This window comes from Pipistrellus kuhlii, unplaced genomic scaffold, assembly GCF_014108245.1.
Source record: "Pipistrellus kuhlii isolate mPipKuh1 unplaced genomic scaffold, mPipKuh1.p scaffold_m20_p_27, whole genome shotgun sequence".
Lineage (NCBI taxonomy): Eukaryota > Metazoa > Chordata > Mammalia > Chiroptera > Vespertilionidae > Pipistrellus > Pipistrellus kuhlii.
Genome location: NW_023425526.1, coordinates 7,142,181 through 7,160,510, shown reverse-complemented (window position 1 = coordinate 7,160,510; position 18,330 = coordinate 7,142,181). Strand labels below are relative to the sequence as shown.

General features: G+C 42.5%; 1 protein-coding gene across 4 annotated transcripts in view; it reads right to left on the bottom strand.

Moving 5' to 3' along the window:
- Positions 1-18,330, bottom strand: part of TBC1D8 (TBC1 domain family member 8) — an 86,521-nt gene that overhangs the window by 55,419 nt on the left and 12,772 nt on the right. The gene's annotated exons all lie outside the window — the stretch shown is intronic.

The following is an 18,330-nucleotide window of genomic DNA, read 5'->3' as shown; positions in this document are numbered from 1 at the left end:
TTTCTTGCTCTCTCTCTCCCCGCTTTGTTCTCTCTAAAATCAATTTAAAAAGATGTCCTTGGGTGAGGAATTAAAAAGTTGAAGCTCCTTTACCCCACACACAGCTTTCAAAAGCCCTTAATAATCTGCAATTCAAGAGCGAACCAGCAAGGAGGCAGAAACTAAGCAGCTAAGGAATCCCATCTAATAAAGAGCAGTATGCAAATTAACCATCATTCCACACCCACAAAGCTATGCCCACCAGCCAATCAGGAGCGACTATGCATATTAACCCCAACCAAGATGGCTGCAGCCACAGATCAAGCAGGAGGGAGGCTTGGGTTTCCCCAGTGATGGAGGAAGCCAATCTTTACACTCACCCTGGTGGGTCAGGCCTCCACTCAAGATTACAAAGTTTCAATCATAGAAGATAAATAAATCCCAACAAAAATGGCGGCAGTCATGGAGCTGGAGAGAACAGGAGGCCTGGCTCTGCTCCAGGCTACAAAGTTTCAATTGTAGAAGGTAAATAAATTCCAGATACCAGGGCCTCCGCTCGGGGAGCATGGCAGGCCCTTGCTTAGGTCGTCGCCCCATGCCCCAAGGGAACCCCCACCCTGACCCAGGACACCCTTCAGGGCAAACCAACTGGCCCCCACCCTTGCACCAGGCCTCTATCCTATCTAAGAGTAATATGCAGATTGACCTTCACTCCAACATATAAGATGGCTGCCCCCATGTGGTCAAAGATCCTGCCCCCATGTGGACATAAGATGGCCACCTGTTGGGAGCCGAGTCCCCTGCCGACCTGAGAATCGGGGGTTGGAGCAAGGGTAGGTAGCCCTGCCTGCTCTCCCCCAGAAGTCGGGTCACTTGGGGACGTGGCAAGCAACAGTGTCCTTCATTCTGCTGTGCGTGCAAGATTGGAATCTGCAAACATGTCCTTGAATTAACATAGCAGAGTACAGCTGGATGAACTTTCCCGGGCAGCTATCTCCCTGTGTAGGTCTTAAGGAACTGGCACGTAGCCATCATGCCGAGAGAAGGCCATTTGGAGGAATGCCCAGCTTCAGGGTATAAAAGAGTTTGCGCCTTTAATAAACTTGCTGCAATGCCATCGAGCATTCCAGCCCTCCTGAAGCCCTTCTGTCTCTTGTCTTTTATTTCTAAGCCTCCTAGCCCGATCTTCAGGACCTGCAGTACCAGCTGTATCCAGTAGCCACCACAGCCAAAACTAGTTTGGCTCAGTGGATAGAGCGTCGGTCTGTGGACTGAAAGGTCCCAGGTCCGATTCCGGTCAAGGGCATGTACCTTGGTTGTGGGCACAACCCCAGTGGGGGTGTGCAAGAGGCAGCTGGTCAATGTTTCTAGCTCTCTATCCCTCTTCCTTCCTCTCTGTGGAAACTCAATAAAATATATATATTTTTTAAAAAGATGGCCACCACAAGATGGCCAGCAGGGGAGGGCAGTTGGGGGCAAACAGGCTGGCAGGGGAGCAGTTAGGTATCAATCAGGCTGGCAGGAGAGTGGTTAGGGAGTGATCAGGCTGGTAAGTAGAAGCGGTTAGGGGCAATCAGGTAGGCAGGCAGGCGAGCAGTTGGGAGCTAGCAGTCCTAGATTGTGACAGGGTTGTCTGACTGTCCATTTAGGCTTGATCCCACCTAAACGGGCAGTCGGACATCTCTCGAAGGGTCCCAGATTGGAGAGGGTGCAGGCTGGGCTGTGGGACACCCCTTCCCCCACGCACAAATTTCGTGCACCAGGCCTCTAGTAACTGTTATAAAAACCCACACCCCCTTCTTCTTGCTTTCCCTAAAGCCATGGATTGGACAGGGGGAAGGTGCTTCAGGCAGGGGCGTTAGGCCACGGGAGGCGGGCAGCGAGGACGGGCCAAGTTCTCAGCAGGAGAGCGGGGAGAGGCGACCTGGGAAGAAGACTGGGGGGTTGGACAGTGGGGGACATACTGGGCACAGTGGGAGGCTTGCTCACTGTCATGTAGTAGAAGTGTACAAAAAGAAATGTGGACGACGTGAACATGCCTGTCACTGACATGTACTAGTAAACATGTGTGTGTACATGTGCACAGGCAGAGTGCCCAGTTCCGTCCACTGCGCGGTATCAGGAAAATAAACACAAACTATGAACAACTTCATGCCCACAAATTTGATAACGTACATGGAATGGAATTGCCAAAATTCACACAGGAGAAATAAATCATTTGAATAAGCCTGTATCTATAAAGAAATCGAGTCAATGAATAACCTGCCAAAGAGGAAAGCACCAGGTCCAGATGGTTCACTGGTGAATTCTACTCAATGTTAAGGATTCATGAATATAATCTCCACAATCCCTTTAAAAAAAAAAAAAAGGCAGAGGAAATATTTCCTACTTTGTTCAATAAGACTACCATTATCCTAATACCAAAACCGGATAAAGATATTACAATAAAGGAACACTACAAACAAATATAAACCATGTAAAAATCCTCAACAAAATATTAGCAATGTGAATCCAACAATATATAAAATGAATTATACAGCAGGAGAAATGTATTCTTTATTTCTTGTTGATCCCTTATTATTTCTTGTTGATCCCTTATTATTACTAGTTGATCCCTTTTCATATTTACTTGCATATTTTCATATCCCTTGCATACTTACTCCAGGTATGCAAGGCTGGTTCAATATCTGAAAATCAACCAATGTAATACACCACTTCAAGAGGATAAAGAAGAAAAAATCATAACCACATCAACTGATGCAGAAAAAGCATTTAATAAAATCCAACATCTATACATACTTTTTAAAGAAAACTCTCCATAAACAAGGAATCAAGAACTTCTTTTTAAAAAAAAATAAATCTTTATTGTTCATATTATTAAAAATGTTCCTCATTCCCCCCCCCCCCGCCATTGCTCCCTTCCACCAGGTTCCAACCCCACCCTCTGCCCTTTCCCCATCCCCCATTGTCCTCATCCATAGGTGCACAGTTTTTGTTCAGTCTCTTCCCGCACCCCCTCTCCCCTTTTCCCCAAGAATCGTCAGTTCACTCCCCTTCCATACCTCTGATTCTATTATATTCACCAGTTAATATTGTTCATCAGATTTTTTTTTAATTCCTTTGGTTTTTAGATTCACTTGTTGATAGTTACATATTTGTTGTTCATAATTTTTATCTTTATCTTCTTCCTCTTCCTAAAGAACCCCCTTCAGCAATTCATATAATTCTGGTTTGGCGGTGATGAACTCCTTTAGCTTTTTTAAAAATTATTGAAGCTCTTTATCTGGCCTTCAATTCTGAGTGATAGCTTTGCTGGGTAGAGTATTTTTGGCTGTAGGTTCTTGCTATTCATCATCTTGAATATTTCTTGCCATTCCCATCTGGCCTGCATAGTTTCTGTTGAGAAATCAGCTGACAATCGTATAGGTGCTCCTTTATAGGTAACTACCTGCTTTTCTCTTGCTGCTTTTAATATTCTCTCTTTGTCTTTTGCTCTTGGAGTTTTAATAATGATGTGTCTTGGTGTGGTCCTCTTTGGATTCCTTTTGTTTGGGGTTCTGTGTGCTTTCTGGACTTGTAAGTCTATTTCTTTCCCCAGGTGGGGGAAGTTTTCTGTCACTATTTCTTTCAATATGTTTTTGGTATCTTGCTCTTTCTCTTCTTCTGGAACCACCATAATTCTTTTTTTTTTTTTTTTTTTTTTTTTTCTTTTAAAAAAATATATTTTATTGATTTTTTTTACAGAGAGGAAGAGAAAGGGATAGAGAGCTAGAAACATCAATGAGAGAGAAGCATCAATCAGCTGCCTCTTGCACACCCCCCTCGAGGGACGTGCCCGCAACCAAAGTACATGCCCCTGACCAGAATCGAACCCAGGACCCTTCAGTCCTCTATCCACTGAGCCAAACCGGTTTCGGCAACTTGTCCACTTTTCCCTACTCTGGAACCACCATAATTCTGATGTTGGTTTGCTTGAAGTTGTCCCAGAGGTTTCTTACATTATCTTCAACTTTCTGGATTCTCTTGTCTTCTTGCTTTTGCAGAGGAGTGTCCTCTGGTTCTTTGTATTCCAAATCTTTGACTTGATATTTGCGATCTTCCATTTTGTTTTTAGGACTCTGTATAATATTTTTTATTTTAGACAATGTATTATTTATTTCTGGTTGATCCCTTATTATTTCTTATTGATCCCTTATTATTACTAGTTGATCCCTTTTCATATCCTCATAGGTTTCCTTTATTTTATTGGCCTTTTCTAGGAAATTCTTGAAAAACCTTATAAGTGTGGTTTTGAACTCTATATCCAGTCGCTTTTTATCCTCCATTTCTTTCATTTGTGATCTGTTTCCTTATCTCGGCATTTTCGTAGCTTCCCTGTGTTCACTTTGGATGGGGCGGAGTTTCAGGGTGGAGCCTACAGTCTTGGCTTCCGTCAGCCGCGCCCTATGAGGCTCCTGAGTCTCAGTGTTCTTCAGGGTCCTTTGGTACTCGCTGCAAGCACCTCTGAGAGAAAGGTGCCCTCGAGTTTCACCCACTACCAAACAATCTAGGCTCTTCCTCAATGAGCCCAGAACTGGGGTTCAGTTCAGTTGGAAGTGAGGTTGGAAGTGGGGTTTAGAGCAGTCTGGAGCTTTTGTCTCCTACCTGCTAGGGCAATCCAGCGTCACAGTCAACTGTCCGTTCTCTGAGCGCCTCTGGGACTTCTTTTCGCCGCTTGCCTGGGTTTCTGCCTTACAGACCAGGCTCCCTCTGTATGAGCCTGGGTCCCCAGGGTCTGGCCTAGAACTGGGGTTAAGTGCTGTCGGATCTGGGGTTCAACACAGTACTGAGCTTTTATCTCCTTCCCGCTAGGGAACGCCAGCCAGGCACTCAGCCTACCCCTCCTCTCTACTCCGTCCTCTCGGCGCTCACAGTGTCTCCGTACCTTAGGCTTTTACAGCTCCTCTGATTTTCCTTTTGGTTTTCTCCTTCCTTCTTGTTTTAGAATTTCCAGTCAGTTGACTTTCCTGTAGTTCTGGGTAATGTCCATTTTGTATTTAGTTGTATTTTATTGAAATTGTTGTGTGAGGCTGCAGTTAGATGTTTACCTATGCCGCCATCTTGGATTCTCCCAAGAACTTCTTTAACTTGACAAAGTACATCTACAAAGATCATACTTACTGATGAGAAGCTAAATGCTTTCATGCTAAGATGAGGACCTCCCAAGGCTGAGTATTCAACACTGTGTGAAATAAGACAAGAGGACACAAAGGGGTGCGTATTGGGATGGAGGAAATAAAAATGTTCACAGATGACATGCTTGTCTTTGTCTGGGAAAATCCCAAAGAGCCAGCAGCAACAACAAAAACTTATGGAATTAATAAGCAAGTATAACAAGACTGTAGTACACAACATTAATATGACAGCTGCTTTCCTATATTTTAGCAATGAACAACTGGAATTTGGGGGTAGGGGGGAATGTAAATACCACTGACAATAGTAAATGGTATATTTTTTAAAAATTCCTTTCAGAGAGGAAGGGACAGAAACATCATCGATTGGTTGCTCCTAAGTGTGCAACCCAGGCATTGAACCCTGACCTCCTCGTTCATAGGTCGATACTCAACCACTGAACTATGCCAGCTGAGTGCAAATGCTAATGATGAAATATAAGAAAAAAAAACTCATACACACACAAAAAAAAACAACCACCACCAAACAAAAGCCCAGGTCCTGACAGATTCACAGGGGAGATTTTCCAAACATTCAAAGAAAAAGTAGCACCTATACTCCTCAAACTATTTCAGAAAATCCAACAGAAAGGAACGCTTCCAAAGTCTTTCTATGAGGCCAGCGTTATCCTAATTCCAAAACCAGATACAGACATGATAAAGAAAGAGAATTACAGGCCAATATCCCTGATAAAGCAGATGCTAAAATCCTCAACAAAATATTAGCAAATCGCATTGAGCAATATATTAAAAATAACATAGACCATGATCAAATGGGACTTATTCCTTGGATGCAAAGATGGTACAATATCCTCAAATCAATGAATGTGATACATTACACAAACAAATTGAAAGCAAAAGTCACATGATCATATCAATAGACACATAAAAAGCATTCAACAAATTCAACAAAAATCCAACACCCATTTTTGATAAAAATTCTCAGCAAGGGAGCCTACGGGCTTGGACAGGGAAATCTCGCCATCTTGACATGAAGATTGGATTATGTCAGAGGCCTGAATATCCACAGCCACAGTGACCATCAAGCAGCTGTGACCCCTAGAACGCTGATCCCAGGTGGCACGAACACTTGTACTCAAAGGAGTGCCCCACCTCATGGCAAAAAGGAGAGAGAGAACTACATAACCAGACATCCTGAAAAGAGAGATCATGGGGAGACAAAGAAAAGCAGGCATCACCAGAAAAGGAAGTAAACGAGTTAGAGGCAAGCAACCTACCAGAGGAAGAATTCAGAGACATGATCATAAGATGGCTAAAAAGAATGGAAGACAAATTTGACAATATGAGTAAGAACCAAGAGGAAATGAAGAACCAAGAAGAAATGAAAAATGACATCGCTACTGTAAAGAACGCAATAGAAAGCATCAAGAGTAGACTAGAAGAAGCAGAGGACCACATCAGTGAGCTAGAAGACAAGATGGAAAAAAATACCCAATTAGAGCAGCTTCTAGAAAAAAAAAAAATTAAAAAGCAGGAGGAGAGCCTAAGGGAACTTTGGGACAATACAAAACAAAACAATATTAGAATAATAGGGGTTCCAGAAGGAAAGGAAAGTGAGGAAGATATGGAAAACGTATTTCAATAAATAATGACAGAATACTTTACTAAGATAGAGAAGAAAAAACCCACACAAATCCAAGATGCTCGCAGAGTCCCAAGCAAAATGAACCCCAGAAGACCAACGCTAAGGCACATTATAATTAAACTGGCAAACACCAATGACAAAATAAAAATCTTAAAAGCAGCCAGAGAGAGACAGAAAGTTACATATAAAGGAACCCCCATCAAACTAGCAACTGATTTCTCCAAAGAAACTCATCAGGCCAAAAGGGAATGGATGAAATGTACAAAGCCATGCAAAGGAAGGGTCTGAATCCAAGAATGCTGTACCCAGCAAGGCTATCAATCAAAATTGAAGATGAAATCAGGATCTTCACAGACAAAAACAGACTAAGGGAATTTATCACCACCCAACCAGCAATGCAAGAAATGCTAAAGGGTCTACTGTAAAAATAAAGAAATAGAAAGCGAAGAAGAACACAGGGGTATAGAATAAAAATGGCGTCAAACAAGTACCTATCACTAATAACTTTAAATGTAAATGGATTAAATGCTCCAATCAAAAGACATAGGATAACTGATTGGTTAAAAAAACAAGACCCATATATCTGTTGTCTACAAGAAACCCAGTTCAGAAAAAAAGATGCACACAGACTGAGGGTGAAGGGATGGAAAAGGTTTTCCAGGCGAATGGAAATGAAAAAAAAGCTGGGGTAGCAATACTTATATCTGACAAATTAGATCTCAGAGTGAAGGACATAACAAGAGATAATGAAGGCCACTTCATAATACTAAAGGGAGCAATCCAACAAGAAGAAATAACCCTAGTAAATATATGTGCACCCAATACAGGAGCACCCAAATACATTAAAAAAAAATAAAAAATAAAAAATAAAAATAAAAATAAAAACTGCTGGAGGACATTAAGGGAGAGATTAATAGCAATACAATCATAGTAGGAGATTTTAATACCCCACTGTCACCTTTGGACAAATCATCTAAACAAAATATCAGCAAAGAAATATCAATCCTAAATGACTCACTAGACCAGATGGAATTAATCGACATCTTCAGAACATTCCACCCCAATGCCACAGAATATACATTCTTCTCAAGCGCACATGGGTCATTTTCAAAGATAGACCACATGTTGGGACATGGGCAAAGTCTCTTCAAATTCAAGAAGATAGAAATTATATCAAGCATCTTCTCAGATCATAGAGGCATAAAACTGGAAATTAACTACAATAAAAATAATACAAAGAAATCAAACACATGGAGACAAAAGCAGCATGTTATTAAACAAGGACTGGGTTACCAGAGAAATCAAGGAAGAAATTAAAAACATCCTGGAAACAAATGACAATGAAAACACAACAATCCAAATCTATGTGACACAGCAAAAGCAGTTTTGAGAGGGAAGTTCATATCCCTACAAGCCTATTGCAAAAAAACAAAACAAAACAAAAAAAACCACACACACACACACACACACACACACACACACAAAAGGTAACAAATTATCTAACTCTACAACTCAAAGAGTTAGAAAAAGAGAAACAAGAAAAGCCAGTGTAAATCAGAGTGGAGATAAACTACATAGAGACCAAAGAAACAATATATAAGATCAACAAAACCAAGAGCTGGTTCTTTGAAAGGATAAACAAGATTGATGAACCTCTAGCCAGGCTAACCAAGAAACAAAGAGAGAGGACTCAAATAAACAAATTCAGAAATGAAAGAGGTGAAATAACAACAGACCCTGCCGAAATACAAAGGATTGTTACAAAATACTATGAACAACTCTATTCCAACAAACTGAACAACCTGGAGGAAATGGACATATTCCTAGAAAAATACAACCTTCCAAAACTCAATCAGGAAGAACCTAAAAATCTCAATAGACCAGTGACTTGGGAAGAAATTGAAGCAGTCATCAAAAAGCTTCCAGCAAACAAAAGCCCAGGGCCAGATGGCTTCACAGGAGAGTTTTACCAAACATTCAAGGAAGAACTAAAACCTATCCTCCTCAGAGTATTCCAAAAAATTCAAGAGGAAGGAACACTTCCAAACTCCTTCTATGAAGCCAGCATCACCCTAATACCAAAACCAGATAAAGACAACTCAATGAAAGAGAATTACAGGCCAATATCCCTCATGAACTTAGATGCCAAAATCCTCAACAAAATTCTAGCAAATCGGCTCCAGCAGAACATTAGAAAGATCATACACCATGACCAAGTAGGATTTATTCCAGGAATGCAAGGATGGTACAATATCCGCAAATCAATACACATGATATATCACATAAACAAATTGAGAGATAAAAATCATATAGTTATATCAATTGATACAGAAAAGCTTTTGATAAAATCCAACACCCTTTCCTGATAAAAACTCTCAAAGTGGGATACAAGGATCATACCTCAACATAATAAAAGCTATATATGATAAACCCACAGCCAACATCATACTCAATGGGCAAAAACTAAAACCATTCCCTCTAAGAACAGGAACAAGACAGGAATGCCCACTCTCGCCACTCCTGTTTGACATAGTACTGGAAGTACTAGCCATTACAATTAGGAAGAGGAAATAAAAGGCATCCAAATTGGAAAAGAAGAAGTAAAGTTATCCTTATTTGCAGATGACATGATATTATTCATAAAAAACCCAAAAGACTCCATTAAAAAACTAATTGACTTAATAAATGAATTTGGCAATGTAGCAGAATACAAAATTAACGCCAAAAAATCTATGGCATTTCTATACACCAACAGTGAACTTACAGAAACAGAGACTAAAAAATCAATTCCATTTACCATCGCACCAAAAAAATTAAGATACCTAGGAATAATCTTAACTAAGGAGTATAGGACCTATATGTGGAAAACTACACGACACTGAAAAAAGAGATAGAGGAAGATGTAAACAGATGGAAGAACATACCATGTTCATGGATTGGTAGAATCAACATCATCAAAATGTCCATACTTCCCAAAGTAATCTATAGGTTCAATGCACTCCCCATTAAAATACCAACGGTATATTTCACTGACCTAGAAAGAACTCTCCAAAAGTTCATTTGGAACAATAAAAGACCCTGAATACCACAGCAATCCTGAGAAAGAACAGTAAAGTAGGAGGGATCTCAATACCAGATTTCAAACTGTATTACAAAGCCATTGTTCTCAAAACAGCCTAGTACTGGCACAAGAACAGATATATAGATCAATGGAATAAAATTGAGAACCCAGATATAATATCAACCCAAATCACTATGCTCAATTAATATTTGACAAAGGAGGCACGAATATACAATGGAGTCAAGACAGTCTCTTCAATAAATGGTGTTGGGAAAATTGGACAGATACATGCAAAAGAATGAAACCAGATCACCAACTTACACCATACACAAAAATAAACTCAAAATGGATACAGGACTTAAACATAAGACGGGAACCCATAAAAATACTAGAGGCATCCACAGGCAGCAAAATCTCAGACATATGCCAAAAGAACTTCTTCACTGATACTGCCCCTATGGCAATGGAAGCTAAAGAGAAAATAAACAAATGGGACTACATCAAAATAAAAAGCTTTTTTACAGCAAAAGAAACCATCAACAAAACAACAAGAAAGCCCACTGTATGGGAGAACATATTTGCAAATGTTATCACTGATAAAGGTTTAATCTCCAACATCTACAGACAGTTTATACAACTAAATAAAAGGAAAAATGATCCAATTAAAAAATGGGCAATGGAATAAAAAAAAATTTTAAAAAAAGGGCAATGGACCTCAATAGAATATTTTCAAAAGAAGACAGAAGGAAGGCCAAGAGGCACATGAAAACATGCTCAAAGTCACTAATTATCTGAGAGATGCAAATCAAAACAACAATGCGGTACCATCTCACACCTTGTCAGCATGGCCAACATCAACAAATCAACAAACAACAAGTGTTGGCGAGGTTGCGGAGAAAAAGGAACCCTCGTGCACTGCTGGTGGGAATGCAGACTGGTGCAACCACTATGGAGAACAGTGTGGAGTTTCCTCAAAAAACTGAAAATGTAACTCCCATTTGACCCAGTAATCCCACTCCTATGATTATATCCCAAGAAACTAGAAACACCAATCAGAAAGGATATATGCACCCCTATGTTCATAGCAGCACAATCTACAATAGCCAGAATTTGGAAACAGACTTGGTGCCCGTCAGCAGATGATTGGATCAAAAAACTATGGTATATCTACACAATGGAATACTATGCTGCCATAAAAAAGAAGGAATTCTCATCATTTGCAGCAACCTGGATGGAATTGGAGAACATCATGCTGAGTGAAATAAGCCAGTCAATGAAAGAGAAATACCACATGACCTCACTCATTTATGGATAATAAAGAACATTATAAACTGATGAACCAAAAGATAGATATAGACAGTAAAGCAACAAGCCGACTGTTAAATTACAGCGGGGAGGGTAGGGAGATCTGGGGGAGATAAGAGATCAACTGAAGGACTTGTATACATGCATATAAGTACAACCAATGGACACAAAACTCTTGGGAGGGAGAGTATATATGGGGGGGGGGGACAATGGTAAAATATGTACACAGATAATTTATTAAAAAATAAAAAATTTTAAAAAATTCTCAGCAAAGCTGGAATAGAGGGAACATATCTTAATATGATAAAGCCATATATGACAGACCTAGAGCCAACATCATACTCAATGGGCAAAAACTAAAACCATTTCCCTAAGAACAGGAACAAGACAGGGATGTCCACTCTCACCACTCCTGTTCGACAGTACTGCAGGTGCTAGCCACAGCAATCAGACAACAAGAAGAAATAAAAGGCAAACAAACTGGAAATGAAGAAGTGAAACTGTCCTTATTCGCAGATGACATGATAGTATACATAGAAAACCCTAAAGACTCCATAAAAAAACTACTACATTTAATAAATGAATTGGGCAACATAGCAGGATGCAAAATTAACACCCAGACATCTATGGCTTTTTATAAACCAATAATGAACTCACAGAAAGAGAAACTAAAAGGACAATCCCACTTACCATTGCACCAAAAAAGTTAGGATACCTAGGGATAAACTTAATTATAGAGGTTCAAAAAGACAGAGGAAAACAAAGCAAATGGGAGAACATACTGTGTTCATGGATTGGTAGAGTCAATATCATTAAAATGTCCATAGTACCCAAAGCAATCTATAGATTCAATGCACTCCCAATTAAAATACCAATGGCATATTTTACAGACCTCGAACGAACTCTCCAAAAATTCATCAGTGAATAAGCTCCTCACTCACAGCGTCACCATGAAGCAGTCACATCTCCATTCCCGGCCAGGACACAGGCCGGGGGTGCAGGCTCGGGCCTCAGTAGGGGGCGTACAGGAGGCAGCAGACCAATTATTCACTCACCCTGATGTTTCTATCTCTCTCCCACTTCCTTCCTCATGAAATTAATAAAAATATTTTAAATAAATAAACAAATACAGATCACCAAAGAACGGGTTCGTGACATTTGTGTGCAAATTCACTTTCTCTGAGCAAAGGACATTTTCAGGCCGTTGGAGAAATAAGCCCGACGGATGCAGCATCAGCCAAACAGCCGCGCAGCCTCGGGTCACCCTCTGCCCGGCCCGTCCCTCCACACGCTCAGCCCGCAGCGCGGGCCTGGCAGCCGGGCCGCCGGGAGAGCAGCCAGAGGAGCCGCTACAGGAAACGGGCAGAAGGCTTCCCATCTCCACGTCTTCTCGCCCAGCCTGCACGCCATGCTGACAGGCTTACTGACCCCGCAGGCCGGAGCCGCAGGCACGCCCACCGCGTGCTCCAGGAGTGTGCTCCCACAAAGCGCGGAGCCCAAGCTTGCAGAGCCTCGCTCCCTTTACCTTCTTTCTGATGCAGAGCGCTGCCTTCCCGGCAGCGAGCCCGTGCAGCCGCCACGACACAGCCCGGAGGGTGAGGGGCACCGAGCACCCACTCAACCTCCCATCCCCACGCCCAGAGTCAGGCGGGGTACCCAACACGCACTCCTTCAATTCAGAGACACCCCACACTTCCTTCATCCAGCGAACACTTTAATTACTGGCATTAATTAAATTAATTAGCTAGTGCCGAAACCGGTTTGGCTCAGTGGATAGAGCGTCAGCCTACGGACTGAAGGGTCCCGGGTTCGATTCCGGTCAAGGGCATGTACCTTGGTTGTGGGCGCGTCCCCAGTGGGAGGTGTGCAAGAGGCAGCTGGTCAATGATTCTCTCTCGTGAATGTTTCTAACTCTCTATCCCTCTCTCTTCCTCTCTGTGAAAAATCAATAAAATATATATTTTTAAAAACATACAAAACAGCCGGGACCAGTTTGGCTCAATGGATAGAGCGTCGGCTAGGGGACTGAAGGGTCCCGGGTTTGATTCCGGTTGGGAGCATGTGCCTTGGTTGCGGGCATATCCCCAGTGGGGGGTGTGCAGGAGGCAGCTGATCGATGACTCTCTCTCATCGATGTTTCTAGCTCTCTATCTCTCTCCCTTCCTCTCTGTACAAAATCAATAAAATATATTTAAAAAAATAAAATAAAATAAAATATATTAAAATAAATAAATAAATAAAAATAAAAACATACAAAACAGAAGCAGACTTACAGATACAGAGAACAAATTGATGATTGTCAGATGGGAAGGGGGTTGGGGATGGATTAAAAAAGGCGAAGGGGTTAAGAAGTACAAATAGGTAGTTACAAAATAGTATGGGCATAACAAAATATAGCACAGGGAATCTACACTAATAAAAGAGAAAGATGCAAATTTACTGTCCCTCTGCTACGCCCACCAGCCAATCAGTATGCACATTAACCCAACAAAGATGGCAGTTAATCTGTATATGCAGGTGTGGAGCAAAGACTGAAGGCCGTGTAGAAGGGAGAGAGGTAGCCGAGACAGAAGGTGGTAGCCAGAGTGAAGGCCTGGGTCCCGGGTGCCGGAGGAAAACCGGCGCCAGCCAGCAGGGGAAGGAGGCCCACTGCACGAATCTTTGTGCAACGGGCCTCTAGCGTAGTCAGTGATATTGTAAGAACTACGTATGGTGTCGGGTGGGAACGAGACTCATGGGCAACGCTCCGGAAATTACACAAATGTCTAACCTTCTTGTACACTTGAAACTAATATAAAATATTGAATGGAAACTGTAATTGAGGAATTAAATTGAAACCAGGTTTCAATAAGAAAAGCAAAAAGTAGGCAATTCAGACTCAATAGTTATGTTTCCTTCAGAAATTTCCTAAATACGAAACACGAGACCAGATGGCGACCGAACAGACGAACTTGTTCTGACCCAGGTCCCAGAACAGATAGAAGCAGCGTCTGAGTCGCTCAGGGAATGTTGATTGGCAGCTAAGGGGCAGCGGAGCTCTCAAGGAAGGTAAGGAAAGGTCCGCTGGACAGGATTTCCTGGCCGTGCGGCGAGCTCTCCCGGAGGGAAGGCTGCGCCATCTGACCAGGAAAGGGGGAGCTTCTCTGAGGCCTGGAAAACCACTGCAAAGGAGACCATCGAGCAGCTGAGACTCCCCAATCGGCAAAAACGCGTGGATTCAGGGGAGTTCTTCCATCACCCACGGAAAGGTCAGAGTTTGCGGGGACAGCCTGAGGGGCCGGGGTCCGCGCCGCGCCCGCAGCAACTGCAGCCGCCACGCGCCCCGCGCCGAGCTGTGCGGAAAGAAGGCTCGGCTGCAGAGAGATTTCTGCCTGGGGAGACCCAGTGCCGGGTCTGGGTCTGGCGTAATCTTCCCCAGAGGCGGGACTCCTTTAAAACGCCAAGGGACACGGCACAGATTGTTAAGAATCGGGGCAGTCCGACAGGCGCAGACAGGCGGATTCCACAGAAAGGTTGGTTTTCGCCAGTGATAACTCGGGGTGTCTGTGTCGAGAAAGCAGCAGCAGCAGCTGCAGCCGCAACAGCAGCGGCCACTGGGGCGGCAGAGGGGAAAAGACCGCGCTGGGACCCCGGAAATCTGCGTCCACAGAAGCCCCCCACTGTTGGGGCTGGCGGGATTCGAGAGAGTGGACGGGGGTCCCCAAGGTTGCCACTAGTGGGGTTCTCTGATCCCACACGGAGGGAGAGCATAGGAGTTGGAAAGCAGTCTGTAAGTGCGCGCAGACTCGCCCATCGCGCACCGGGGCTGGTTCCCCTGCAACACTTTGCTTCTGATTACAAAGGAGAGATCACCCAGATTGGCTGGCCCTAAGAGACAGCAGGGGCAATCTGCTTTTCTGGAAACTGAGAAGCAGAGTAGGGAGAAATCATCCAGGATTCAGCTCCGAGGCAAAAATAAATAAATAAACAAACAAACAAATAAATAAATAAATAAAAATAAACAAACAAAATAAAAAAACTGGTATTGAGTGCCACAGAAAAAGAAGGCTAAAGCAACCAAAAAGACGGGACATCAATCCACATACACTGCCACCTAGGGTCTGGAGTACAAACTGACTGTGTTTATTATTAGTTTTATTTGATCAAAAACCAAGAAACTAAGGCAGGGGTCGGCAACCTGCGGCTCCGGAGCCGCATGCGGCTCTTTTGAAGCTTTGCTGCGGCTCCCAGCAGGGCCGACAGCAGGGGCGGGCGGGGAGCTGTATCACTCACCTCTAATACTAATTTTTGTTGTTGGTTAAGCATGGGAGACAGGTCCTTTTGTAAGATGTACACTGTAGGAAATTTGTGGCTATTATATAAAATTTTTTAAATAAAAAAATTAATTAAATTATTAATTTCATTTTTAAATTTAATTTACTTAATTTAATTTACGGAATATTGGGGAGCCTGATGAATTATTTTTATGGCATTCATGGCTCACTAATTAATTTACAAAATATTGGGGGCCTGATGAATTTTTTTTTTTAAAGGTGACTTGTTGAGGCGGGCGCAGGGGCGGGGTGGGGAGGGAGCAGCCGCGCTCACCGGCGCTCTCTCTCGGTTTGCTCCGGCTCCGGACCCCCCACACGCTGAGGCGCTTCTCCTCCTCTGCGTGCCCCCGTCCTGGTCCCAGCCCCGCTCGGGGTTCAGGGATGCCCACCAGCATGTTCAGCATCGACAACATCCTGGCTGCGCGGCCGCGCTGCAAGGATGAGGTGCTGCCGGTGGCTCCGGACCCCGCCGCCCATGTCGTCTTCCCAGTGCTGCACCGGGACTTGCTCTACAGCGCCGCTTCCTCCCCGGACTACGGCCAAACAAGGGGTGAGGATATCTGTAAGGCTGTCCTGGACTATGATATTTAAGTGCCGAAAAAATAAACACCAACCACCTGGTCTCAGTGGCTACTGATGGGGCGCCGAGCATGAGAGGAGCACAGAAGAGCTTTGTGGCTCTACTGCAGAAGGCTCTGGGTAGAACGCTGCTCTCATTTCATTGCATCCTGCACCAAGAGGCATTGTGTGCTCAAACATTTCCCCCGGAATGCACAAAAGTGATGGATGTGGTCATTCAGATTGCTAATAAGATAATGGCAGAGGGTTTAAACCACTGCCAGTTCCGTTTGCTACTGGATGAGGTGGAAAGCATATATTCTGACCTCCTGCTCCACAACAAGGTCCGGTGGCTGTCCAGAGGCGAGGTGCTAAAACGCTTTGTCGCATGTTTGGAAGAAGTAAAAACTTTCCTGGCCAGCAAAGAGTTCACCTTTCCTGAGCTGGAACAACCAGAGTGGCTGGAAAAATTACATTTTATGGTAGACATGACAGCACATCTAAACACACTAAATACAACCCTTCAGGGGAAAGGAGGCACAGCCCTGCACATGCTGGAGGAGGTTTTGGCATTCGAGTGCAAGTTTGTCAAAGATTTACAGAGAGGTACACTGTCTCACTTTCCCTCTTTGAGAGAGTTCAAACAAAGTCATGATATGATAAATTTGGAATATTTGAAGTCTGCAATCACCACAATGCAAAGTTCGTTTGGGAAATGATTCTGTGAGTTCAGAGAGGAAAAAAACACATTATCCTTCCCTGTCACTCCCCTGGCGATCGATCCATCCCTACTGAATATGACTGCATTTGCAGGTGTAAGTCAACCTGATCTTGAGATGGAACTGGCCGAGATAGCCGACAAAGATATATGGGTGTCCAAGTTCAAATGCTTGGCTGCTACTCTTAAGGATGTTGCCCGTCAGAAGGCCATTCTGGCTCAGAATCATAAATGGAGTGATAATGAAAACCTTCCCAAACAGGACAAACTTGTGTTCGAAACATGGAATGCCATCCCCAACACTTATATAAACATAGAAAAAGTATGCATTTGGAGTCCTGTCGATCTTCGGCTCCACATATGTATGTGAGCAGGTCTTCTCCAACATGAACTATATTAAAAACAAACATCGATTACGCCTCACAGATGACAACTTGCAAGCCTGTGTGAAAATGAAGGTAACGTCTTACAGCCCTGATGTGCAGACACTGTGCACTGAGGTTCAGGAGCAAAAATCCCATTAACCAGATAAATTAAATATTTTAATTAGCTATTAATTTGCAAAAATATATTTTATATTGTTAAGTGAAAAAATCCTTTTTTTCTTCAGATTGACAGCTAACTGCACGATCCGGTATATAGCATTAAAGTAAGAAACAATATATGCAGTGTTATATTTGTTTTAAATGTCGCAATGGTTTTGCGGCTCCCAGGTGTTTTTTTTTCCTTTGGAAACGGGTCCAAGTGGCTCTTTATATCTTAAAGGTTGCCGACCCCTGAACTAAGGAATCGCCACTGAGGTGCAGCAGAACGCAGGGAACTGCAATACGGGCTGGACTAAGAAACGGGAGTGTCAAATAGAATAACAGAAGTGAATGGCCTTCACAACTGGACATTTTTTTTTTTTTTTGCTAATTTTTTTTTCATTTTTTGCATCTTTTACTTAAGAAACAATTTTTTCCCTTTTTTCCTCACTAGATTTTAACTTTTTAATTATTACATTTTTAGGTTCAATAAGCATTTTTAACACTGCTATTTTAATTTTTTAAGTGCCATTTTATTTTCTCTTTATTTTACAATTGGAATTAGCGTTCTTCATTTTATTTTCATTTCTCCTTTAACATTGTTTAACCCTAACTCAACACGACCTTTACACCATCATTCTCTTTCTACCCCTCCCCCTTTTTGCTATCCTGTATATCTTAACCCTTTCCTGCTTTAGATTTCTTTACTCTCTCTGTATCCCCCCCTAAAATTTCTACCATACTTATATATCTAATCTCCAATCCCTAGTGCCAAGTGCATACACACCCCTCCCTGTATTAACTAGCTGTATTAACTAGCAAAAAAAAAAAAAAAAATTGTTTTCCTCACGGTTCTCTCGATGCTCTTTGGGGGAATGATGATTATATTGTATTTTTATGCTTTTTAGTGAGAGTATTTTGCTTAATCCTTTGTCGTTGCTAGTGCTCAGTATTTTCTTATTTGATTGGTTTTTGTTAGTTGTTATTTTATTACTTCTGTTTTCCCTTACTGTGCTGGAAATTAGGGGATGTTGTAGATTGTATTATTCTCCAGGT